General features: G+C 39.8%; 1 protein-coding gene and 1 pseudogene across 1 annotated transcript in view; both read right to left on the reverse strand.

The window, feature by feature from the left end:
* Positions 1 to 26,266, reverse strand: part of Mid1 (midline 1) — a 363,047-nt gene that overhangs the window by 177,107 nt on the left and 159,674 nt on the right. The window lies entirely within an intron of this gene.
* LOC130867963 (ATP synthase subunit e, mitochondrial-like) lies at positions 17,300 to 17,528 on the reverse strand (annotated as a pseudogene).

The following is a 26,266-nucleotide window of genomic DNA, read 5'->3' on the forward strand; positions in this document are numbered from 1 at the left end:
AAAAAACCTCAGGATATATGTATTCTTAATTCAAATGAAAGCCATGAGTGAGAGGGAGATATCTATCATGGACCAGTTATGCACTAGTCCCCACAACTCCCCACCACCACCAAAACTGCAACAGCTGCACAGCTGCTCCTTGGGAAATTGGTCTCTAGAGCCTGTGGTCTTTCTAGCACTGGTACTGCCACCCTAGTGAAGATGCGTTCCTTTTCACAATCAGGAACTAAATTGCAGAACACCCATAACTGGCTCCCAACCCCTCGTCTCCTGTGTCTTGTGTTAGGGTGATATGATTTGGCACTTAGATTCTAACGTGGTTGTGGAATCCCCAACCTCAATCTACCTGCAAAAGTCTTTCACACTGCATCAAGATAAGCCAGGAGTTTGCCATTTTACTTTGAAACCAATTAGAAGCATTTTAGTAATTTTTATTTATTTTAAATGGCTCACCGCATTTAGGCTGTGCTCACGCAGTCCTTTTTAGGTGAGAAAGAAATAATTCAAGTGCCTATTGAAAGGGAAGTATTTCTGGGAAAGATGTCCTTCTTGTGTTAGTCAAGACAGGATGTGAATTTTAGGGGCTATTTTTTGAGAACTGTGAATAAGGTTTTCTTTCACTATTCAGAATTTCTAAATGGCTTTCCCAATAGAATACAGCTTTGTGATTCATTTTCACAGTTAAGAACACAGCTTTGGAGCTTTGTCCTTACCCATTAATTGGTTTACAAGTGGTTTTAGCCATCGATTTCATTAGCAGTATATAAAGACTTGCAGACCTGTATGAAGCAATTTGCCTTGTTTCCAGGACATCCAAAGATCTCTAGCATGGAATCAAATGCCTCCTATAAGAAAACCTGGCTGGGAAAAGTGGCTCATGACTGTAACCTCAGCACTTGGGAAGGAGAGGCATGAAAATAACAATGAATTCCAGGCCAGCGTGAGATAGAGTGAGACCTTATCTCATAAAAAACAATAAGGAAGAGGAAGTAGAAGAGACAGGAGAAAAAAGGAGGAGTGGGGAAGAGGAGGAGACAGAGGAAAAGTTGGAGTAAATCTGGAGTCTTAGCTTTGTGATCACAACACTTGAGAGGCGAAGCAAGAAAACCATGAATTAATTCTCTTTCAGCATGGGCTACATGGGGTATGGGGAGACCCCATCAAGAGGGGGAGAGCAAAAAGATCTGGGAAAACTCTCCCATCTTAACTAACAAAATGCAGCAATAAACTTTTCCTTATACAAGAATGGACAATCCTTCATTTTATAAAATATTATTGGGCATCTTCTGCATGCATTTTTTTTTCTCTTTTTGGTTTTTTGAGACAGGGTTTCTTTGTAACTTTGGAGCCTGTCCTGGAACTAACTCTTGTAGACCAGGCTGGCCTCGAACTCATAGAGATTCATCTTCCTCTGCTTCCCAAGTGCTGGGATTAAAGGTGTGTGCCACCACTGCGCCCCCACCCCCGGGGGACCTGCATGCATTTTGTTGTACAAGCTAGTGATGTAGGAAGATATCAATAAGCTAAAACTGCCTTCATGCATGGAAGGAGATAGAAATATAAATCAACAAACAGATCAAAATTTGTCTCATAGCAATAGGAATGATATAAGTGATATAACAAGTTATAGTGGGATGGGTAAGTGTTTTAAGGGAACATTTCAACAGAACCCTAAGGAAATGTGGAAGCAAGACTTTCAACTCTTTTAACAGGGTAAGAGGGAGAGGCAGAATATGCCAGCATAGGGTAAGCAGAATAATTTAAAGAGCCTGCCCTATTTGGAAGAGTGTGTATAGAAGCTAAGGTTTCAGGAATGCTTTGCTGGGTATACCTCTCCCACGCATACTCCTCTCTCCCTCTCTCTCTCTTTCTCTCTCTCTCCCTCTCTGAGTGTGTGTGTGTGTGTGTGAATGTGAGGGTTATGAGGGATAGTTTCCACATCCAGCAGGGGTCTTAGATCACCAGAAGAACTGGGGTGCTGGGGTGCTTGGGGTGCAGCAAAACAAGGTAACAGGAGATCTGGAGCTTAGGGATAATATCTAATTGGCACTTTTTGCTAAGTGGGACTTCTGTGAGACAGCAGCTGGCAAGGCAAGATAAAAAAGACTGGGGAGGCTCTCTCCCCAAGTAGGTAGGAGATAGTCGGAATGTCACCAGGTGTGGTCGTGTGCAAATGAACGTTTAGTACATGGGACATGGAGGCAGTAAAATGCTGTGGATCCCCAAGTGGCTGCAGCAGGCAAAGGGTCACAAGACCACCCTGCAGGTCCCTGAAGTTGCGTCAGGCAGTGGGCTGCAAGTCCCAAGAGCAGCCAGTTCCTGGGCACAGTTCCCTAAGTAGCTGCAGTGGGCCATGAAGGGCAGTGAGTCCCAGGCAGGGAGCCATGCAGAGTGAGGTAGGGTATTTATTTAGTGGGTTATGGAGGGGAAAGGGGAGAAGAGGAGAAAAAGAGAGAGAGAGAAGGGGAAAGGGAAGAAGTGGGGAGAAGGGAGAGACAGAAGCTGCCTCTTCCACAGGGAGACAGAAAGGAAGGGACTCAGGCTTGCCTCAGGGGAGAGGGGAGGGAGTGGGTGTGACTTGTCTCTTAAAGGAACAGAGCAGACCATTACAGGCAGGATGATGACCCAAAATAGCTTGTTCTAAGAATAAAGGGGAGCTGGATGTAAGCAGAGGAAAAAAATCAAGGAAGGGAGAGGAGGGAAGGAAAGAACAGAAAGAGGGAGGAAGGACGGAGGGAGAGGAAGGAAGGGGAGAAATTACACAAGGGTGGCACTGAAGATCAGGTGACTTGTGGGTTTCTGACTATAGTATGATTTAGTAACAGTGTGGAAGAGTCTCATAAAGAAAGAGAAAGCTAGGGTGTCTTCCATGATTCTCTGTTGAAACAGCTCGAATGATAGAATTGACATTTTCTGAAGCAAGGTTAAATGCAGGAAGAGCCATTGACAGGAAAAGCCACCATCTTGCTTCAGGCTCCTGTGTGTTGGGGAATCTGGAGGCATGCTCTAATCATCTACATAAAAATAGGGGCCATAGATAAGTGGATAGACTGCAAAACTTTGTACCACTCTTGGCGTGCTGGGGAGACATTGGCCACAAGTACTTGAGTTTCCCTTCCCCTGAATATACAGCATTGTAGCTTGTATATACAGCCTTGATTCTGTACAGTCTTAGTACACGTGTCAGTTGTGTTACATGTCATGGCTGATGTGGTGAAGCCTTTTCTGAGAAAATCATAACAAAGAACTCATCATTAGAAAGTTCCTTTTAAAATTACTCAAGAGTGAGAAAATCTACCACACAGACACAAATGCTAACTGTTCTTTCTGAAACCGTGGGCAATGACATTTAAGACAGCAACACATTTACCAACCTTCTGGATCTGGAACAAGAAGCAATTGCTCAGATATATTCATATGGAGCTCCAGGGCCAGCAACAATGCCTGAAGTTAGCTTCCTACCCTTCCAAGTTCTTTAGTCCAAAGTGTTTTCAGATGGGATACTCCTGAGCCTCTGCTTTGTATTTCTCCTCATTATGGTTGCATTGTCTATGTGCTTTCAAACCTAGCTTTGATTGTATTTGGGGCATGTTTCCAGATGTGTTTTTCAGTTAATCAGTGGTATATAAAAGATAACCTGGCCAGATGGTGGCAGCACATACCTTTAATCCCAGCACTCAGGAGGCAGAGACAAGCAAATCTCTCCGTGAGTTTGAGGCCAGACTGGTCTACAAGAGTTAGTTCCAGGACAGGCTCCAAAGCTACAGAGAAACCCTGTCTTGAAAAAACAACAAAAAAAGATAACCTGACCCCTGAAGTTTCTTTTTTTTTTTTTTTTTTTTTGGTTTTTTTGTTTTTCGAAACAGGGTTTCTCTGTGGTTTTGGAGCCTGTCCTGGAACTAGCTCTGTAGACCACGCTGGTCTCGAACTCACAGAGATCCGCCTGCCTCTGCCTCCCGAGTGCTGGGATTAAAGGCGTGCGCCACCACGCCCGGCACCCCTGAAGTTTCTAATAAATCCATTTTATGACCAGTATTTTAACTATCATCAATACTTCAAAATTTAAGTATACTAAGTCACACCTATTTTTTACCTGTGTATCTTGAGTTAGTAACTTAAACCCTCTGTGTGCAGGCTGGGCCATTCTCTCCTTGTATGGCTAAGAACAATGTGTAGAACCCTTATAAATAGTCACCAGTTTCTTCAAATAGTTCTTTGTCAGTGTCCCACAATTTAACCTTTCTTAAATGGCTATAGAAGTCTCCCAAGTATAACTGTTCCTTCAAGTTTCAATATTTTTTTCTGTAAAATATTGTGAACATAAATTTTTATAAGATGGTACCCTTTTCCTCCTGGTATTCTATATCTTGTTGGTTTAATTTACAAGATCCCTTTGCTGATAACATAAGAGAAAAAATGTCTCCTAACACTTGTTATTCAGTGAGAAGGTAAAGAGGGTAGTGTTAAGTTGTGAGCATAGCCCCCAGCCCCTCACATCCATCCCAGCCCCCAGGCCTGGGAATTGTATTGGTCTAGATTCCAAATACCAGAATGCCAGCTTCTGACCCCTCCCAAAGGGTATTTGAGGGAGCTCCCAGAAGAGAAACATGTGGTGTGTCCCCCCCCCCACACACACACACTGTGGTCGCATTTGCAGGTTTCCCCTCGGGGCCACCCAAGAGTGCAGGAATCCCATTAAACCTGGATATTTTTAATTTGGCTTGATTGTGATTTTCACGTTGGCAGCGAGCTCGTGTTAGGAAAAATTCCTAACAGGTAAGTTCCTAAGGTATCCTTTCATCTTACCTCAATTTGCCAACTATACACAAAATTCCTCTCTTGATTTTTGCTTGTAGCCCATGTCAAATGACATGGCCATAAGAAAAGCTATCTCCTTAGAGACAGTGTCTTGGAAAAGAGGCTGACTTCTCTCAGTTGACCTCACAACCGAAGGGCTGTGCAATATTATATGATAATTTATCCTTTCTGGTTAACTCCCCTTCCTTCCAAGTCCTTCATGAAATGATTGTTAATGACTCATATATAACAAATGAAGGCTTTTCCTAAAAAATGGTAGGCATGATGTGGGGAGGAAGAAGACTGATACTAATATCTGAAACCTAAGATTATTCAAACATATCATGCACTTTGACCTCTCTCTCTCTCTCTCTCTCTCTCTCTCTCTCTCTCTCTCTCTGTGTGTGTGTGTGTGTGTGTGTGTGCGTGTATGTTCCATACACTGGGTATAGCGGCATATGCATATAACTCCAGAACTTTGAAACTTTGTAAGTTAAGGCAGGAAGATCAAGAATTTGAGGATTTGAGCAAGATCCTGTTACTTTTTTTTTTTTTTAAAAAAAAAGACAAGTCCCACATGTAAACACATACTGCTAATAAAGATGTGGAAACATCTTACTAGAAATGAGCACCTAAGCGATATGTTTCATAAAAGTCCCTTTTTGAAAATCATGCTCTTGGTTATATTTAAGTCCGAGTAATATCATCCATAGTTAATGAGTATTATTCCACTCTAGATCAGTGTCCTTTTGAATCCTATGCCTTTAACAAAGGGGTTGTTATGGAAACATTTTTTTTTTTAGCTTGAGAGATGGTAGTTTAAATTCTGTGCAATTTAGTAAAGTATACTTGGTCTAAGGGTTATATTAATTTAACCACCTGTCTTTAAATCTAACAATTTTATCTTAATTCAATTGCTTTGTGTATTTGACACATGGTATTCACAAGCAGTTAGAAATGGCATGGGAGCTCCTTAAGGAAAAGACAATTCTCACATGCCTAAATGCAGTTCAATCAGTGCATGTTCCCCTTGCCTGAAATTCGTCTGTTCTTGGCATGTTTAATAATGAGTTATACAATGCATTTGGAAGGCGAGAGGACGACTTCCCAGGGCCCAGGGCCATGTTGTGATTTTCTATGCCTAAGTCCCCTGTCTTTGTTCAGACAGGTTGTTAATGCATCCCACAAAGCTTACCTAATGCTTCTTCAGTGGGCTTATTTTTCTTCTGTGGCTCAGTTTGCATGTGATATTCAGGAAGTCAACTGTCAGGCATGCAAATTGACAGAAAAATATACCATATTAAATCATGATGGTTTAATAAGGTATTGCTCATGGGCAAATGGCTTCTGGTATTCTTTCTCCCATAGGGACATAACATGTTACAGAGAAGAGATTCAGCACTTTTACTGGAATTCCACTTCTGTCAAAGCACTTAGTGAAATATGTTCCAAGGACATAGTATGGCTACATTTTCCTATTTGAAGATATAAGCTACTAGGTATCCCTTTAGTCATGCATATTATTGATCTTGATTTTTATGACTGGGTGCAATATTAAGACCCAAATATCAATTTTAAAACTTTTAGTCATAATTTCTATCTGGAGACATAATGATAACAATTTTTTAAAATGTTTCATGGTCTCTCAAGAACTTCATTACAAATAAAAATACATAATTTAAAGACCTTTTTACTATAAAGAGAAATTAATAGAAAAAATTTCATCTCAGTTCAGTTGAAAATCTAAAGTAGACATACATTTAAGTTATGTCTTATTCAATTTGATGTAGATTTGGGAACAAAAGAATTGCAATGATGAGAGTCCCCAAGTCATCTATACAGTTTGTTGCAAGAAGTAGAGGAAGAGTCGGGTAGTGGTGGCGCACGCCATTAATCCCAGCACTCGGGAGGCAGAGACAGGCAGATCTCTGGGAGTTCGAGGCCAGCCTGGTCTACAAGAGCTAGTTCCGGGAAAAAAAAAGAAGTAGAGGGAGAAAGGGAGGAGGAAAGAGAGAGAGAGAAAGAGAGAGAGAGAGAGAGAGAGAGAGAGAGAGAGAGAGAGAGAGAGAGAGAGAGAATTCATTAAGGTAGAATCTTCTATGGCTTCCAAACTGTATGCTCTTTTCTTTTTCTTTCTTTTTTTTTTTTATTGGAAGAAGGGTTTCATGTAGCTCAGTCTAGCCTGAAATTCACTACCCAGACCAGGATGACCTTGACCTTCTGATCTACTTCTCCAGGGCTGGGATTAGAAGAGACACCAGGATTACAGAAGCTTTAACTCGTGCTAGCTTGGAAGGTTAATGCATTATCATCGTGGTGGAGAGCATGGTGATAAACAGGAGACATGGTGCTGGAGAAGCAGCTAAGAGTTCTAGCAGGCAGCATGAAGAGAGGGCCACTGGGCCTGGCTGAAACTTTTGAAAATCTCAAAGCCCACCTCCAGTGACACACTTCCCCCAACAAATTTACATCTCTTCCCGGTGATCAAGCATTCAAAATCTATGAGCCTATGTGGTCCATTCCTATCCAACTTACAACAGATAGCTGATCCTTGTCAATCACATCCATGTCTGTGGTTGAGAAAACAGAAAGTGTTTTCACATACAGAAACTGGTTTACGTTTTAAATGAATAATTTTAATTGGTCTTTAGTTGATCAATATGCATAAATATCATCTGTATCTGTAATCCCTTTTTACTTAACTACAGTTATTCCTTCCACTAATTTTGGACTTGTTTTGTTAGACAAAGAGAATGACTTACAAAAGCAAAACAAAGATTCAAAAATATAAAACAGAAGGAATGGAATGAAAGCAACAATAAAATGCTGATGAAATACAGAAGAATATAAGTGATGTATGTGGAAGTACTGTGGAATAAAAGTTTTTGGTTTCTTTTTTTTTCTTTTACTTTTTTAAAGTAAAAACCATCAGAAATGTTCTTTGAAAATGCATTAACATGGAGAAAAAATAATGAATATTAGCCAGTGCCAGTAGGAAATTACACCCCTCTTTCTACTCCAGTTAATTCTTGTTTAATTAAAAGAAATTGAACAAGATTAAGAATTTGAAAATAAAGAGGAAGGCAAAACAGTGATCTATAGTTTTTTTCTTTCAGCAGTTCCTTTTTAGCTATAATTATTCATCCACTCCAAACAGCAGACCACCAGGGAACTGTATTGAGCAGGGACAAGTCAAAGCAACAGAAGGGAAATCAGTCTGTACAGGCCTCACCAGTGGAATTTGAACTCTGAGTGAAAAGACAGTAACAGTGTCAGAGCAGCCTCTGGTGGCTGACTGTCAAAAACTCAAGAAGACAAGAGGCCTGTTTCCTGGTGATCTCTTGACCTCTATGCTCCACGGTCAGAAGATTTGACCAAAATAAAAGCAACTACTCATAAGACTTCAAAGAAGGAACCAGGCCTTGATTTAGTTGGAATGAAAAGTGAATTCATCAGTCTCAAGGCCAATCACAGATGGAATGGGGATTGAATTCTGACATATTGGCTCATTCTTGCCATGGATTGCATTTTCTTTACACCTTCTCATTGGTGAAATGTGCCAAATATAGAATTGTCTCCAATTCTCCAAGGATTTCTAATAGTTGGTCAACTAGTAGTGACAGACACCTGGAATTTTCATTTTTAAGCCCTGAGAATTTTTAAATATTTTAAACTCTTAGACATTTGCATTCAGAGGTCTGTCCATTAGCAGGATTTGGGTGCAATTTTTGTTGTTCTTACAACCCTCCAAGCTGGGGAACATCTGTTTAGGACAGAGCATCACAAATTCCAACAGATAGTAATTCCATTGAGACATTTTGTCTAAGATGTTCAAAATTGAATCATCTTATCTGTGTCAACTGTCATGTTCTAAAGAGTGCTTCAGTCTTCCACCTCCTGTTTCTGATGACATATCTTTACAAATCAGGTTAGAATGCTTAGCTCAAAACCAGATATTCTACATCTTTAGAGATGACTCAGGAATTTCAAACTGAGTGAAGGTAAGTTTGTGAACACATAAACACATGTTTTAAAACTGACTTCAATCGAGCTCATCTGAATTTAATTGGAGTAATAAACTTGCGGATCTCGGGGCTACCAGATCTGATGAAATTCTGATAGGACCACATCAACTGAATCAAAGAGTCTTGGTAATCTTTGTATATTCCGTGTTGAGTTAGTGCTCATTCATATAGAGAGAAGGATTCTAGTTCAGAGAAATGTTCGTATTTGGGTGACCTGGGTTCTTGTTTCATATCCAGGAAAGAAACAACAGCTACTTGAAGCTACAAAGAGTCAAGAATAATATAGCAGTGTTGTGCCTCTTGACAAATGTGCTGTGGTTATGAGTAGTGTTCACATGGTGGAGCAAGGACATCTGAGACCCTTTGGTACTCGCTCCATTAGTTTCTACAAATCATCGAAAAGTTCTCAAATCTGATGGAGGAGGGTCATCTTTCTATCTGTTGCTTTCATTGGTTAATTAATAAAGAAACTGCTTGGCCTCTGATAGGGTAGAATTTAGATAGGCAGAGTAAACAGAACAGAATGCTGGGAGAAAGAAGCTGAGTCAGGGAGTCGCCATGATTCTCTCACTCCAGACAGACGCAGGTTAAGATTTTTCCTGGTAAGCCAGCTCGTGGTGCTACACAGAATATCAGAAATGGGTTAGATCAATATGTAAGAGCTAGCCAATAAGAGGCTGGAACTAATGGGCCAGGCAGTGTTTAAAAGAATACAGTTTCCCTGTAATTATTCCGGGTAAAGCTAACCGGGTGGCGGGACACAGCCCCGCTGCTCCCACTTCAACACAAATCAACACTTTCCTTTTGTAAAATGAAAAATGGAAAGATTAATATGGTGATTAAAATCCAAGGAAGAGGAAAAGATAGAGAGGATTCTCTTATAGAAAAGATTTATTTCATGTTTTGCATTGGGCACCTATCTGTGCATATTACTATTACCTCATTAAAATGGTTCTGGGTGGGGTGGCTGAGTTCTGTACTCCAAGCACTTGGGAGGCTGAAACAGGAAATTTGCCAAGAGTGTGAGGTCAGTCTGGGCTACAATGTGAGGCTCTGTGTCATCTCGCTCCTGAATAAACAGTGCTCTTTAAGTGCACTGAGAAAGGAATGTTGACAAAATAAACCAGTTACAAAGAAAAATTCCAGAAATGTGATACTTAAATTTTTACCAAACCATCATTTCTCCTTTTGCTTAACTATTTCCCTATGTTCCACCACATGGGAGAATCAGGAGCAATGGAAGCACCAGTAGTAACATAAAAAACCCTGCATAGAGTAGCACTCAGTGTGGCCACAAAGGCCAATTGGATTTAATCCATTCTTTAGCATGCCTCCATTACTACCCCAAATATTGCTAGAGAGGCTGGGCAGTGGTGGCGCAAGCCTTTAATCCCAGCACTCGGGAGGCAGAGGCAGGTGAATCCCTGTGAGTTCAAGGCCAGCCTGGTCTACAAGAGCTAGTTCCAGGACAGCTAGGACTGTTACACAGGGAAACCTTGTCTCAAAAAGCCAAAAAAAAAAAAATATTGTTAGAGTCAAAACAGCCTCTAAAGTTCCCATGATGACAGCTACGCAGACCAACTTCCAAGCACGACACAAAACTGTACCCTTTCAAACTGAGGAAGTGAAAGAAGCCTAGATTACAAGAGTAAAAAGTAGACATCAAAAGCACATCTCATTTAAGTGTCTCTCGGCTTCTTGTTAATTCCACCAAGCTGTTGCCGTTCCTTTCATTATCAACTTTGTTTTATAATGCATTTGCTCTGTTATTACTATTACACATGCCAGACACATCTCAAGTTCTGTCCAAACTCTGTGGGTATGACAGCATGGCACCTTGCTTTCACGATTTGGTACCACAGCAAGGTTAGGTATAACCTTTGGCTGAGGCAGTTTAATGGCCTGAAGTTCCAAAGAAACAAGGAATCAGTCAGAAGGGCTGGCTTCCATTCTCTCTGCCACCGAAAACCTTTGTGTTCTGGGATAACCATTTAATTCCTCAGCAAGGCAGTATTGGGAAATCTCTCTGCTAAACCCTTAGACCCTGGTAATGGGAATTTATTGAGCTCCAAATCGAATTCTGTCAAAGGACCACATCACAGACCTCCTCCGCTAGCCACTGTCACCGTGACCATTTTTTCCCCATGGGTTTCAACACTTGCGCTCTCGTTCAACTTGGATGCCTTGCTTTTGGATACACAAAGACTTCTCCCTTTCTACACAGGGGCTTTTCAGGTAGAGAGTAGGAATCCCATCCTCAGACACACCTGGATTCACAATCCCAAAACTTAGGGGCTTGTTTCTCACAGAGCCATTACTGTCAAGGTACAGGACCTTGCTATCTTTCAGAACTGGGAAATTTAGAGACTCGTTTCTCTAAGTTTCCCAGAACACTCCCGAAGATGAACCTTAGGTATGGGGGAGGGGTGCAACATGATAATGCTCTTCACCTGGCTTTCCAGGTGTGTGTGATTTAACACTAAAGCCCCAGTCATACAGTTGCTCCCGAGACCACTTTGCCTGCGCTCTTGCTGTAAGAAAGAATTGCTTCAGGATCTGCAAGGGAGGGCATGTGCGTGTGAGACTAAGACAAGCTTCTATTCTGTATCAGAAAGTTTCATCCTCTCCTGTTCCAAATGATGATGGTTCCACAATTGTGTGCTGGCAGAGTTCAAGTCTGCCCAGTGGTCCTTGTAATAAGAACAAGCTGGGAAGGACTGAGTGGTCAGGAACACAGAAAATTACTTGCAGCTTTTTGACTGACTTCAAGAGGCCAGTGTGTATAAGGGTCTGACACAGGCCCAGGGAATATTTAACTATAGAACACGGCAACCTAATAGAAACGGAAAGAAAATTTCACACTGCGTAATTTAAACAGAAATGCTTAAACAAATGCACAAACCCCTCTTTCCCCATTCCTAGGTATCAAGGAAAACTTAAGGGGAATGCTTTTCAGCCCAGTTTTCTACTCAAAACAGAAGTTTTAAAGTTCATGAGAAAAATTTCAGAAAAGTACATGTTTGTGAGTTGCCAAAAACAAGAGAAGTATTTCATTCTTCCTTCTAGAAAAGTTGTTATTGGGGAAGAGGTTAGGGTTTTTTGTCCTTTTTTTTTTCTTTTCTTTTTTTTTTTTTTTTTTTTGTCGACTAAGCTTGGTAAATAAATTAAGGATTATTAACAAATGGCAACACTTCCACACACTGTTAAAACAGTTGTTCTCCAAGAAAACCCATAGAATCAACTGACTTAGGCTCATAGGAGCTCACAGAGACAGAGCTGACAGTCAGGAAAACTGCATGGATGAAGAACAAAAAAGTGGCTCTCAGCCTGTAGCTTTTCACTGGAACAGCATATAGTCTTCAGAACAGGTATTTACATTATGATTCACAGCAGTAGCGAAATTACAGTTAGGAAGCAGAAACTAAAGAATTTTATGGTTGGGGTCACCACAACATGAGGAACTGTACTAAAGGATTGCAGCATTAGGAAGGTTGAGAATCACTGCCCTTGGACAGCCTCGGTGGCGCACGCCTTTAATCCCAGCACTCGGGAGGCAGAGGTAGGCGGATCTCTGTGAGTTCGAGACCAGCCTGGTCTACAAGAGAATCACTGCCCTTTTTTCCTGTTCATTCATTCATCCATTCATTCGTTTGTTCATTCTACATCCCTGCCACAGTTTCCTCTCTTCCTTCTCCTCCCAGTTCCTTCCCCCCATCCATTCCTTCTTTTCTATTCAGAAAAGGTCAGTCTTCCCATGGGTATCAACAAAGCATGGCATATCAACTTGCAGTAAGACTAAGCACCTCCCCTTGTATTACAACCCATTATGAGGAGTAGGGTCCCAAGAACCTGTAAAAGAGTCATAGACAGTAATAGGAGTCCCATAAGTCGACCGAGCTACACAACTGTAACATATATGCAAAGGACCTAGGTTAGTCCCATGAAGGCTCCCTGGTTGTTGGGTCAATCCCTTTGAGCCCTTATGAGCCTAGGTTAGTTGATTCTGTGTGTGAGAGCAACTGCTTTAAAATAACATATAGCGATTCTTTGAAAGGGCTCTTTGGAAAGTACCATATAACCCATTTATTTATCCATATAAATATTTTGCTTATTTATTGATTGAGACAAGATTCATGTAGTCCAGCCTGATTTGAAACATTCTATAGAGCTGAGAAGGACCTTGAAATGAGCCACCTTCATTCTGAGTGCCAGGTTTACAAGGCTATGCCACCCTACCTGGCTCCATAGGTCATTCTATAGAACAAGAATATGTGGATGTCTCAAATTTCATTAGCAGAATAAGATGGCAGATTCTCTTCCATTTTTCTTTTCATAAATTTGTCAGCCACTAAACCATATAGGCACCTTACGGAAGAAGCTCCTAAGTTATGCAGCTTCAAAGTGCCCTTTTCATTTCTTGTATGTGGGCAAAGATGGAAATGACTAGAGGTGTTCTTGCCTGTCATCTTTACCACAGAAAATGATCATTTATAAGACAGTTCTTGTCTTAGACATAAATTTAATACCTTGGAGTTATGTATGCTCGGTATGCTCCAAAATGTATGGGCCTTCTTCCCTTCTTGAACTATGATTTTTTTTTTTTTTTTTTTTTTTTTTTTTTTTTTTTTTGGTTTTTCGAGACAGGGTTTCTCTGTGGTTTTGGAGCCTGTCCTGGAACTAGCTCTTGTAGACCAGGGTGGTCTCGAACTCACAGAGATCCGCCTGCCTCTGCCTCCTGAGTGCTGGCATTAAAGGCATGCGCCACCACCGCCCGGCTTTGAACTATTATTTCAAACTGAGAATGCTTGGGCTATAGTCCTTAATTGCGCAGGCTCAGGAATGTGCCCACATACAAAGATTTTTCCTATATGAATATTTGCAGTGTCCATGAATAAATTCTGTTCTTCCTTTATTCGGGAAGGCCATCACTTTGGAAATAACTTTCATGTTCTCCTTACCTATTGCAGGTAATGAATTTTTCCATTCTTTTACTTCTTAGCTGTGCCTGTTTAGGCTTTACTTTCACTGCTAGGGAAATCCATTGTATTTGGTTACAACTTGAAAATTGTTTTAATAATTTTTTTAATTGAAAGATATACTAAGTAAGCCGGGCGGTGGTGGCGCACGCCTTTAATCCCAGCACTTGGGAGGCAGAGGCAGGCGGATCTCTGTGAGTTCGAGACCAGCCTGGTCTACAAGAGCTAGTTCCAGGACAGGCTCCAAAACCACAGAGAAACCCTGTCTCGAAAAAGCAAAAAAAAAAAAAAAAAAAGATATACTAATAGGTCTATACTTGAGGTAGCTTCAATCACTATGTCCCTGACTTAGTATTATTGGATAAGATATACATAGGACTTTAATGTTTGATGGTGAATTAAGGTTTCCCTGACATTTCCCTATATCACCCCATGCCCTTCAATCTAAAGAACAATCCTTAAAAATAGGTATATAACAGGAAATCCCCATTTAAATGTTGGCAAATGTTGATCTACAGATCTGTGTTTTCTAGTTCCCCACGTATAATATATATTTTTACTATCATCATATTTAGATTTTTGCACTTATATTTATTCATTGAGTATACCATTCTATAAAGGAATTTTTTTTGTGTGTGTGTGTTTTTTTTTTTTTGAGACTAATTTTCTTTGTAGCTTTGAAACATGTCCTGGAACTAGTTTTAATAAACCAGGCTGGCCTCGAACTCACAGAGATCCACCTACCTCTGCTTCCAAAATGCTGGGAGTAAAAGCATGCACCACCACTGCCCGGCAAAGAAATTATTTTTTTTACCATCTTTAGTTAGCAATGTGGTATTTCCTCAGCATTACCCTATAAAATGAAATGTGCACACAGACACACACACACACACACACCAAATTGTGTTAGCACCATTAATATCACAATAAGGTGTCCTTTTTACTTAAAGAGACCATAATTTCTGTTATAAAAATCATATAAAGGGACTGGAAAGATGGCTCAGTGGGTAAGACTCTGTCTCATAAAGCAAAGTGGAGTGTGATCAAGGAAACTATTCAGTGTCCTCCTCTGACCTCTGCATGTGCGTGCTTGGGTCCCTGTGTGAGCATACACACATGTGTAGTCACACACACACACACACACACACACACAGAGAGAGAGAGAGAGAGAGAGAGAGAGAGAGAGAGAGAGAGAGAGAGAGAGAGAGAGAGAGATCATACAGAAACCAATTCCCAGGTAAGAAGTATCTATCATATCATCATATTGTAGGTACACACTGAACTGGCCCTCACCAAAAAAAAAAAAAAATCACTTCCAGTTCTACCTCTGCATTTATCTAGCTATATAACCCAAGAAAAATTAGTATGAGACTCAATTTACCCATATGTAAAGTGAGAGGATTGAGGGAAAAATATTTTAGGTTTATTATTCTTTGATTCAAATCAATGCTTTCTAGACTATCATATGGTACAGTATAAGCCGGAAAGGGGCTTATCAAAGTCATTTAACTTTCCTATGTCATTGGCCAATGACTAATTTGGGAATTTACCAGCAATTACTTAAAGGACTGGCGTGAGAATAAGTTTCGACCAATGACATAAAAAGGATAATCTGCTAGTATGTTTCTACAAAAAATTTTGATAGCTGATTAAGATTTTTTATTGATTTTTATTGAGCTCTACAGTTTTCTCTGCTCCCCTCCCTGCCTCTCCCCTCCCCCCTCAACCCTCCCCCAAGGTCCCCATGCTCCCAATTTACTCAGGAGATCTTGTCTTTTTCTACTTCCCACATAGATTAGATCTAACCACAATCCCAGAGAACTTAGACAACAATGAGGACACTAAGAGAGCTGATTAAGATTTTAAGGCGGTAATGGGGTATGTGTGTGGAACAGGTAGGGGACTTTACTTCTTGCTCTCATATGTAGTTAGTTCAGAGATAATGTATGAAGCTAGACAATTACCTTCTAGCCAATTGTGATGTAAGCTGATTGACTGAAGCTAGCAGAGCAGAAGGTGGGAAGAAATACCAGTATTCTCAGTGACATTATTATACCAAGGTACTAACCAATCCCGCAACACACTGTGTTTGGACATTTGTGTGAGGGAGTATTTTTTTAAACAACAAGAAGAAAGTCTATGTTGTTCAAATCAACAGATTATAATATGTAATCATGTTACCCATTATAAAGTGGTCACCACTGAAAGCATACACATACCAGCAATTACAATGGACTCAGCAGTTGTGTGTGTGTGTGTTATTAGTAGCAAATAAAAAGAGGTCATCAATTAGAGAAGGAGAGGGAGAACATTGAAAGCATTGGAAGGAGGAGAAGGATGGGGAAGTGATGTAATTATATTTTAATTTAAAATATATTAAAAATAATTTCCTAATTAAATATTTTAAAAGATTTACTTAAATTTTACCTATGTTTTTCAGGCATGGTTCCTGTTTTCCATTTAAAGAGGGATATTTAAATTAATAATTAAGAAAGCTAGCTTGAAGAAACTGGAGAAATGGTGCAGTTAAGAGCATTAGTTGTGGCCGGGCGGTGGTGGCGCACGCCTTTAATCCCAGCACTCGGGAGGCAGAGGCAGGCGATCTCTGTGAGTTCGAGGCCAGCCTGGTCTACAAGAGCTAGTTCCAGAACAGGAACCAAAAAGCTACGGAAAAACCCTGTCTCAAAAATCAAAAAAAAAAAAAAAAAAAAAAGCATTAGTTGTTCTTAAAGAGTAAGAACCCAGGACTGCTTCCCTTCACCCACCTCATAACCATCTGTAACTCCAGGCCCTCTTCTGGCCTTCACAGACACCAGGGACACGTGTGATGCACAGACATACATGCAGGCAAAACACTCATACACATGAAGTAATAATATTTTTAGAAAGAAAAATCAGTTCACTCTCTATATTAAAACACACACAGGAAAATGGCTTCAAATTATCTGATGGAGTTTGCAAACACTCTGAAAAAGTTCTTCTAGGGTGTCAAAACACCTTGTAGCTATCTAAATAGGTACATGTAGACAGGGATTTTATCCTTAAACATCTACCAAAGAGAATAGCTGCCTTCTGGAAAGAGAATGATGTATCAAGACGTCTTTGTTGTGGGGTATCATTGTCTTTATGCCCACTTCATTTGTGTTCTTCACATTATATCTCCTCCTCTGACTTCTTTTAATACCGTCTCTACATATCCATTCTGGATGATAGGGTTGTGTCTTAAAAGAAAATGTGCTGGTATGGGGAAATGCTGGAGGAGAATTCTATCTTCAGTAGTTGGATCATATTGTAAGACATGAGAAAGTCTTGATAAACCTGTGTGCCCACTAATATCAACATAGCTGTCGGTTTGTGAGTCCCACTATATTTAGAGCAATGTCTTCCCATTACAAGCAAGCACAATAATAAAGTCACAATAGTTATTGAAGGTTTTTTTTTTCCACACGACCAAGCTTTATTCATCCTCAGCGACTAAAGAAAGGCAAGCTCACTGGCGCTTCACTTGAGTATGCTGTCATCTTGAGCTTCTGCCCATTCTCTTTCAATCTGTTGCAGCTCACCTATCTAGTCTCTTCTTTTCCTCCGCCGCCACCCTCCTCTCCTCTGCTCGGGGTTTTAGGTAACTATAGTGCTTGGCGCCATAGGCCGTGCCGAGGACCAGGGCTGAGTATCGGCCGAGCAGATGATGAGTATTGATGAACCGAGAGACCTGAACTGGGGGCACCATCTTGTCCATGACCTTCGTGCCGGAAGCTTAACTCTCGAAGATATTTTTAATCCATGAGAATAATTTATATACAAGCAAACCAAAAGGTGCAGAAGACTCTAGTTTTCTAAGATTTCTAGCTGTCATTATAATACTGTCTTTCAGACATGGGTGTGGCAATAGAGTCCAGACTGGCACTGAAATCATGTTCTTCCTTCCTCACCTGTCAAACTGCTTGGGTTACAGGTGTTCACCACTATAATCTGCTCAGGCCACTATAATTTTTAATATAAAGCATGCAATGTGAAATATTATTGACTTGACACAGGAAATGATACTTTGAACTTTAGCGCCATAAAAGTAAAATGACACATGTGCTTCCTTAAAGATTGATTTTGTAAGTTACTTGAAATAATGTTTGTGAATTGATTAGTTACAGTATGGCTTTGAAATAATTTTGAAAGTAGTAGCTTTTGAACATCTACTGGAAGATGTAAAAGAAAAAGTCATCCCTGGTTGCAGTATGTACGTGTGTGTGTGTGTGTGTGTGTGTGTGAGAGAGAGAGAGAGAGAGAGAGAGAGAGAGAGAGAGAGAGAGAGAGAGAGAGAGAGCATATATAGTAAGGTCAGAGGACAACCTTGGCTGTCAGTCCTCACTTTCAGCATTGTTTAAGACAGGGCTTCCTTTTGGCAGTTTGTTGCTGCATTTGTCAGGCTAGGTGGTCTGCACACTTTCAGGGCTTCTTCTGTTTCTACCTCTCACCTCCTTGTTTGAGCACCAGAATTGCAGATGCATGCAACCATGCCCTATTTATTTGGTTTCTGGGGATTTGAGCTCCAGTTCTTACACTTGCCCAGCAAATGTTTTATGGACTGGACCATCCTCCCAGTCTCTGGTATATACTATTTATTTAAAAAGAAATAGATAGGTACGATAAATTGTAGAGAATACAGAAACTACACTGATCCAAGCCACCATAATCTTATGCATCATCGCTATTACTTACTATGGCATGTCTTCTTGTCTGCATTCCCCTTGAGCCCTCCACCCAAACTGCTTAAAAGATTTCATTTCATCTATTTTCTTTGCTTCAAGTTCTTTCATGGTTCTCGCCTCACAGAGTAAAAGCCAAATTCCCTGTAATACTTCAAAGATCTATGATGCTGTCTATCCCTGTTGTGGCTGTCTTCGCCCAAGTCTCCCCTGAACCATCCTGTTTTGGCCACTCTAGAACCTGTTGGTCTCTTGCAGGCTCACTTCATCACCTTCATCCTTGATATTCTTCCTTCCTGGAGTTCTTGCTCCCAGGACCACAGCACAGTTTGCTCTGTGAGGTTTTCCAGATCTCTACTCAATTTTTGTATTTATAAGAAAAGGCCTTCCAAATCAATAGGATGGAAGGGCAGTTGCATGGCTGGTGCCCTCCCTGAGGGCCTTAGCCATTTCTTTGCATCAAAATTTAAGCTGAATGACAACAAGGGCTTGTTTAGTTGCTTTATGTAACATCATTCAATAAAGATGGACTGGAAAATGATGGAAGCTTTCCTGTCCTCACCTTTCTGCTTCACATACTTCCTCAGAACTTCCTACACTCTACACAGAAGGAACTCACACAAACTCGAGCTTTGCAGGTTCTTACTTTTCTTTATTATGCTTCAAATGTGTAAGTTCCTGGATAAAATGTAAACTTAATTAAGACTAGTTAGAATGCAAGGTACCCATGATAACCAATCTGCATTTTTTTATACCTCATTGTTCATTCTGCCTGCTGACTTATAAATCAACTCTTGTGCAGTACCTACAGTTCCACCAAGTTATTGTCATTACTAGTGCTTCTTAGAAGATATTTTTGCTCTACATCACTACAAATAAAGCATATTCTACTCTCTTAAGCAAAAAGGTCAAAATGAAAATCTTCATTTTTAAAGAAACTAAAAATGCTATTTTTCTAATAAAAAATCGAACAGTTGAAATACTAAAAGGGAAATTTTCAAGAAAAATTCTTTAAATTGGAAAACATAACAAATTGCTGATAGAAGTTTTTAGATAAATTTTGGATAAATTAGGATAAGTTTGGATAAATTTTAGTGGCTTTGTGTGAACTGTCTTCCAAAAGTAAAAACAAAATGTTTCTCAGTAATACCTTTCAAGGTTTTGATTCACAGCAATGAAAAGTTCAGTTTGTAAGAAATTTATATTAGATTTTTGGATCCTGCTAAGCATTTTACTTAAATAAGAAAACAATCAATGTACTGTTTCTATGTTCATACAACAAATGTTTATGAAAACTATGATTCATATAGAGAAGTAAAGGGAGAAAAAAGATTACTCATGGCAAAGAAAGCTCTGGTAAGGACATAATCTCAACTAGGTCAAACAAATCTATATATAGACAAGAATAAAGTTATAGTTGCTGGGCAGTGGTGGCACATGCCTTTAATCCCAGCACTCAGGAGGCAGAGGCAGGTGGATCTCTGTGAGTTTGAGGCCAGCCTGGTCTACAAGAGCTAGTTCCAGGACAGGCTCCAAAGCTACAGAGAAACCCTGTCTTGAAAAACTACAAAAAGGTTATAGTTATAAATAGATGTCAATATGGCAGTAAGAAAAATAATTTGTTCTTATTTTATATAATACATTCATTCATGTATTCCTTGACCTTGAGAATTTAAATGCTAGAGAAAACACTTTGTGGGAGGCAGCAATGGGATCAAACCCTGAGTTTGTGCATGCTAGGTCAGTCCTCCTTGGTTACTTGAAACAGGATCTTACCATGTTAGCCAGGTTTGGCTTTGAGCTGTTGATACTCTTACCTCCATTTCCCAAATGCTACTTTGTCTTACTGACCTAGACTTGCTAGAACATTCATTGCTTCACTGGCATCGGAGCCTACTTCTTTGGGATTTCGTCATGTTTATAAGACCAGCTGAGATGCCCAGCCTTATGGGATTGAGCAGTTACTAAGTACTTAGACTTTTTGTTCACAACTTCCCATTGTTGGATTTGTTGAACCGCCACTTGTAAGTCATTCCAATAAATTCCCTTCACACACACACATACACACACACACACACACACACAGAGAGAGAGAGAGAGAGAGAGAGAGAGAGAGATTCATTCTATAAGTTCTGTGACTCTAGAGAAACCTGACTAATACACCCTCGCGATTGCATTAGCTTTAGTCTATCCCTAGCTATGAAAGAATAACTTATGAAGATCCTGCACATGCCAAGGTTGCCAGGGCACAAAAGATGTGAAAATGTAGACAACCATCCAAACTCATAGTGCAATTGAGAACAAAGACACAGGCAAATGGTGACAATAGGAACAGGTGTAACAAAAGACTACCTAATTGTGGAGTCGATACGGAACTGTTTATCAGGGTCTGGCGGGATGACTGAGCAGATAATGGCACTTATCACTAACAACATGAGGTCCATGCCTGAGACTCAGTCACATGCTGAAAGGCGAGACTGACTTTATTAAGTTGCCCTCTAACTTTCAGATGCACACTATGACAAGTACATAGATATACACAAAATTTTATTTTAATTTTAAAGGATAAATATTTATTAAGTACCTGCTATGCACATCATACAGTCTAGAAGCTCAAGACACATGAGGGACAAAAAGACAAAACTTCTCCTTTCATGTGTTTCTCTATCAGGAGAAGGGACTAGCAGAAACAAGAAAAGACAAAATTATCTAACATCTTAATTTATGTGGCCAGTGGAAAAAGGTGATAGGAGAACTTGGACAAAGTATAAATTTTAGCTCATATGAGAACTGACAAAAGGTGTTTTAGGAAAAGGATACTCATATCTCTCAATTCATGCAACATAGCTTCAGAGGAAACACCTTAGTTACAGTCTAACTGGCCTGAATTAGAAACCTGTTTCATGTTATATGATGGTCTGGGTGTAAATTCCACCCCTTAACAAAATGGAACAGTTTCATTTCCATAATAAATTCATGGGTGAGGCTGGGCAGTGGTGGTTCATGCCTTTAATCCCAGCACTCAGAAAGCAGAGGCAGGCAGATCTCTATGAGTTCGAGGCCAGCCTGGTCTACAAGAGCTAGTTCCAGGACAGGCTTCAAAACTACAGAGAAACCCTGTCTCAAAAAGCCAAAAAAAAAAAACACCAAAAAAAAAAAAATCCTGGGTTTAAGTATGTGCAGCCCAATGGAAGAACACCTGCCTAGCACGTGCAAGGTCCTAGATTCCAATCTCAATACTGAAAAGAAAATCACTAGAGAGATTCAAACATTTATTCTCCCCTTTTATGTGAGTTTAGCAGCACTAGGTACTCAGTAAATTTAGATCCTGGGCCTGTTTCAAGTCAAGTGCCACAAGGTAGGTATGTCTGGATGACTAGCACATGTGTGCTCTAACAGTCATCCTCCAAGGGTAAGATCTAAGATCCTGATGTGTCTCTGAATCCTTTTAATTATCCAGCAGCACAAAACAAAAACTTACACTGGTGTGTGTAGATTAAATACCTGTTTTAGTCCTCTCTTCAAACTACCCAAAATGACAGGAATAGGAAAGTGGGGACATATTCGTTCAAAGAGAGGACAGAAAAAGTGGTACAAAAGTAGACAGGAACTTACTCACAAAATTTTGGAATTGGAAAAAATAATGCAGGCCCTGATGATAAGTAAAATCCCTTTGGTTGACTTAAGTCCCTACTAGCTAGTTGTTCTGACTTGTAATATGAGTTCAGGCTACCATGAAATCGGCTAGAAGTGTATACGATCTAACCCAATCTAACCCTCAATCTAACCCAAAAGAAAACAAAAACAAACAAAAGTGAAATCTGATTAGCTCGTAACTAGGCCAATACGTCAAGCCTTTCCTATGTAAATGGTTTTCTAGTGGATCTGAGAATCTCAGCCTTACACATTGACTGTTTTCAGATGACTGTTCAACCAAAATGACTTAACCTGAATCTAATGAGACCCCAGATAGTTTCAAACTTGCTTATACTCCTTTTTTCTTTTAATATTAGGATAAAAACACACAAAATAGCTAAGGAGATACGACATACTTTAGATATTAAAAAGACAGAATGAGGTGACAGGTAATATTTATAAGTGAACATAAATGGGGCAATGAATTTGAATGAGTATTAAATTAGGTAATACTATTTGGCCAGCTAAATTTTTTTTTCATGGTGCTTGAAAAAGCCAGGCGGTGGTGGCGCATGCCTTTAATCCCAGCACTCGGGAGGCAGAGGCAGGCAGATCTCTGTGAGTTCGAGACCAGCCTGGTCTACAAGAGCTAGTTCCAGGACAGGCTCCAAACCCACAGAGAAACCCTGTCTCGAAAAAAAAAAAAAAAAAAAAAAGAAGGTTTTCATGGTGCTTGAAATGGAATTCGGAACTTTGCACAGGATAGGTAGGCTCAACCATTGAAGATGTTTAATGAATACAACATCAAACGTGTTGAACTTGATCTTGATAAGTTGCACTATAGTTGTAAAAGTGAATGCCCTTGTTTTTAAGAAATACATATTAATCTGTTTATCTCAAAGAGTTTGGGAAAAGATTATTTTTGACAAAGAATGAAAATCCACATGAAAGAAAAGGCCACTAGCTATAGCTAAAGGATAGGATGGGCTTCTATGTATTACGTTTGAAAGCAATGTATCTGAAATTACATGAAATTAATAGTTACAAAATATAAGCTTTCTTGTTCTTTTTAAAGAAAGGGATAATGAATTATATACACCACAGATACAAATATAATAAAGTCAGAAGAAACTCACTGAATGCTGAGGAAAATCTTGATACATATTAAAGTTCATGTTTTCAGAGTAAGACATAAGAGAAAATATTCCACGAAACAGTATCAAGGTGGCAGATGAAGAATATGTTTCAAAAAATCAGAAAGGATTCCTTTAAATTAAAAAGGTGAGAATTGAATTTACTTAAAAGGAAATGAAAGTTGAAAATTAAAATTGAGGCAAATGCTGCAGAATTGAATACTCAGAAGCTTCTCTTCAGATTGGAAGGGAGGAAAATGTATATTCAAGAGCCCGAATATTACTTTCCGAGTAGCATTTCTCAGTATGTGGTCAGAAAATAAAACACATGAGAGAAAAGTACAACAAGAAGACATGGAATCTAGAAAACGTGGAAATTAAACTAGAGACACAGGAAACACTTGATGAGCATTCCTTCTGCTCTCCCTTCGCATCATATGGATTGAATAAGCATTACTCATCACATTCCCTAACATAAAAGCTAGGCCAAACAGCTTTATTCTCAGAATTTACCCAATTGGATGAGAAAGGAAGAGAGAGAGAGAGAGAGAGAGAGAGAGAGAGAGAGAGCACAACAACAACACCAAACCCACTCTTATTTCAATTTATACAGTGAGGTTGTAACCTAGGAGCTGAAAGTAACCAGAGCCACTTGTCAAGTGCTTTAAGACATGGAAGTTGGCAATGAAAGGACAGGAAAACCCAATAATCAGAAATGTCATTTTATTATTGTGTACTTCATACAGCAGCCTTCATACAGAGATTCCAAAAATAAGTCATCTCATTTTTCCATATGACTTCTATTGCCCAATGAGACATTAGGAAAGATTAAATATGTTTAGACTTAAAAAGTTTTATTACTTGCTGAGCATGGTGATGTATACTCACAATTCTAGTACTCAGTAAAAGGATGCAGAAAGAGTGTGAGTTGGAAGGCCAGCCTGGGCTATGTAGATAGACTGTCTTAAAGAAAACAGCAAAAAAAGATGTTAGTGGTTTTGCTTTGGAGCTTACTCTTTGGTGCTGTCCAGAGCTTTTTCATGAACATATGAAGGACAGGCTGGTCAGCTGGAAAATTAGTGACTAGTCAGAACTAAGATCATGTAAACATTGTGGAAGACCTCAGGTGATCCTGGACCAAATCATCCCTCAAGTGGCCTGCTACCTCACTCCAGACATGCAAGTGACCTTCGTAGGGATGAACAAAACAATCATCATGTTCAGTCTAGCTAATGTCCGACCTATAGAATTATGAATAGAGACTTTGTTTCTTTGAGACAATGTTCATATCTTCTCTTTACTCCAGGTTGGCATTGGACTTAAGACACTCCTGCCTCTGTCTCCTGAGTATGACAAGTAAACACTACTGATATGGGATGCCCCTCTGTATGCTGTGAATACCATTGGTTAATAAAGAAGCTGTTTTGGACCTGCGATAGGGTAGAGCTAGGCAGATAAAACTAAACCGAATGCTGGGAGAAAGGAATCGGAGTCAAGGAGAAGCCATGGAGCTGCCACCAGAAGCAGACATGCTGAAACCTTTCTAGTAAGCCATGAACCTCGTGGTAAAATATAAAATAATGGAGATGGGTTAATTCTAGATATAACAGCTAGCTAGCTAGCAATATGCTTAAGTAATTGGCCAAGCAGTCATTTAATAATACAGCTTCTATGTGGTTATTTCGGGAGTCTGGGCAGCCAGGAAACAAACAAGCAGCCTTCTTACTACACACTATCAGAGTTAGCATGAGTTAAAAACTGTTTCAAGCCACAAGATTTAGAATGTCTCATTATACAGCAATAGATAACTGACATACACACCAAACCCAAAATTTTTCCATTTACTACTACAATGCAATAGACTTTCTTTGCCGTTTATAATCAAAAGGATTCTTTTTTTTTTTTTTTTTTTTGTTTTTTGTTTTTCGAGACAGGGTTTCTCTGTGGTTTTGGAGCCTGTCCTGGAACTAGCTCTTGTAGACCAGGCTGGTCTCGAACTCACAGAGATCCGCCTGCCTCTGCCTCCCAAGTGCTGGGATTAAAGGCGTGCGCCACCAACGCCAGGTGAATCAAAAGGATTCTTAACCAAAACATAGTTTCATGTACTAGTGTCATTGCTTCTGTTCATCATTATCATGTATCTTCAACTATGCCCTTGAATTCCAAGCTTCTCCTTCCAACTCCATAGCTTTTCCTTATCCATTTAAGCTTTATTTTCACAAATTGCTAAAGGACATGGCTTCTTTTCATGCCCACAGATATCAGGTAGGACCCTCACACATTCTCACCATCTTTGCTAAAGCTCAAAAGTTTAACAATGTGATTCTCCATCTATTAATTGCTATTTGTAGCGTTCTTTACAAGTTGGTATAGGTTTTCTATTTCACATAGAAGAGCTATTTTCTCACCAAAGGCCAAAGGAGAATTTCCTCTTGGGACCTGACCTTTATCTGGGTTGATCTGTTCCTTAGGCTTTGAATCCTATATACTTGCTTGCTGGTTTATCCTCTGCTAAAGACAGAGGTGGTCCTGTGAAGATGGCTGGATGTCTTTGTGCTTGCAACCCAGTGACGAACTGTACACATTAAAATTACATGCCAGTTTTTTAAAAAAGACAAGTCATATGGAAATTACGCCTGTTTCTGTTGGAAAAACATTAGCAAAGCAGGGCTGTGGAGTGTGTTTGTTGGCCTCGAGGCTCTCCGTAATGCAGTTGGGTGTTTACAGTTTCAACCCCAGATAGCTAATGATCATATTCCCTTAGGCCTTTCTATTTCTATGCTCCCTAGTCTGATATCTGACTGTCCAGTACTATATCTTTCTTTAAAGAGTGTTCTCTTCAGCTATAGCCAAGTTTGCTTGCATGTACTTGACTAGAAGCGCTAGAGAATTTGACTCCCTATTCTTCTATCTGTGTAGTTCCCATCTAATGATGAATCAAAGTGGGTGGAAGGATACACCAGATGTAACAGATCTGAGGAGTACACCTTTCATTG

The sequence above is a fragment of the Chionomys nivalis genome, chromosome X (assembly GCF_950005125.1).
Source record: "Chionomys nivalis chromosome X, mChiNiv1.1, whole genome shotgun sequence".
In the NCBI taxonomy this organism is placed as follows: Eukaryota; Metazoa; Chordata; class Mammalia; order Rodentia; family Cricetidae; genus Chionomys; species Chionomys nivalis.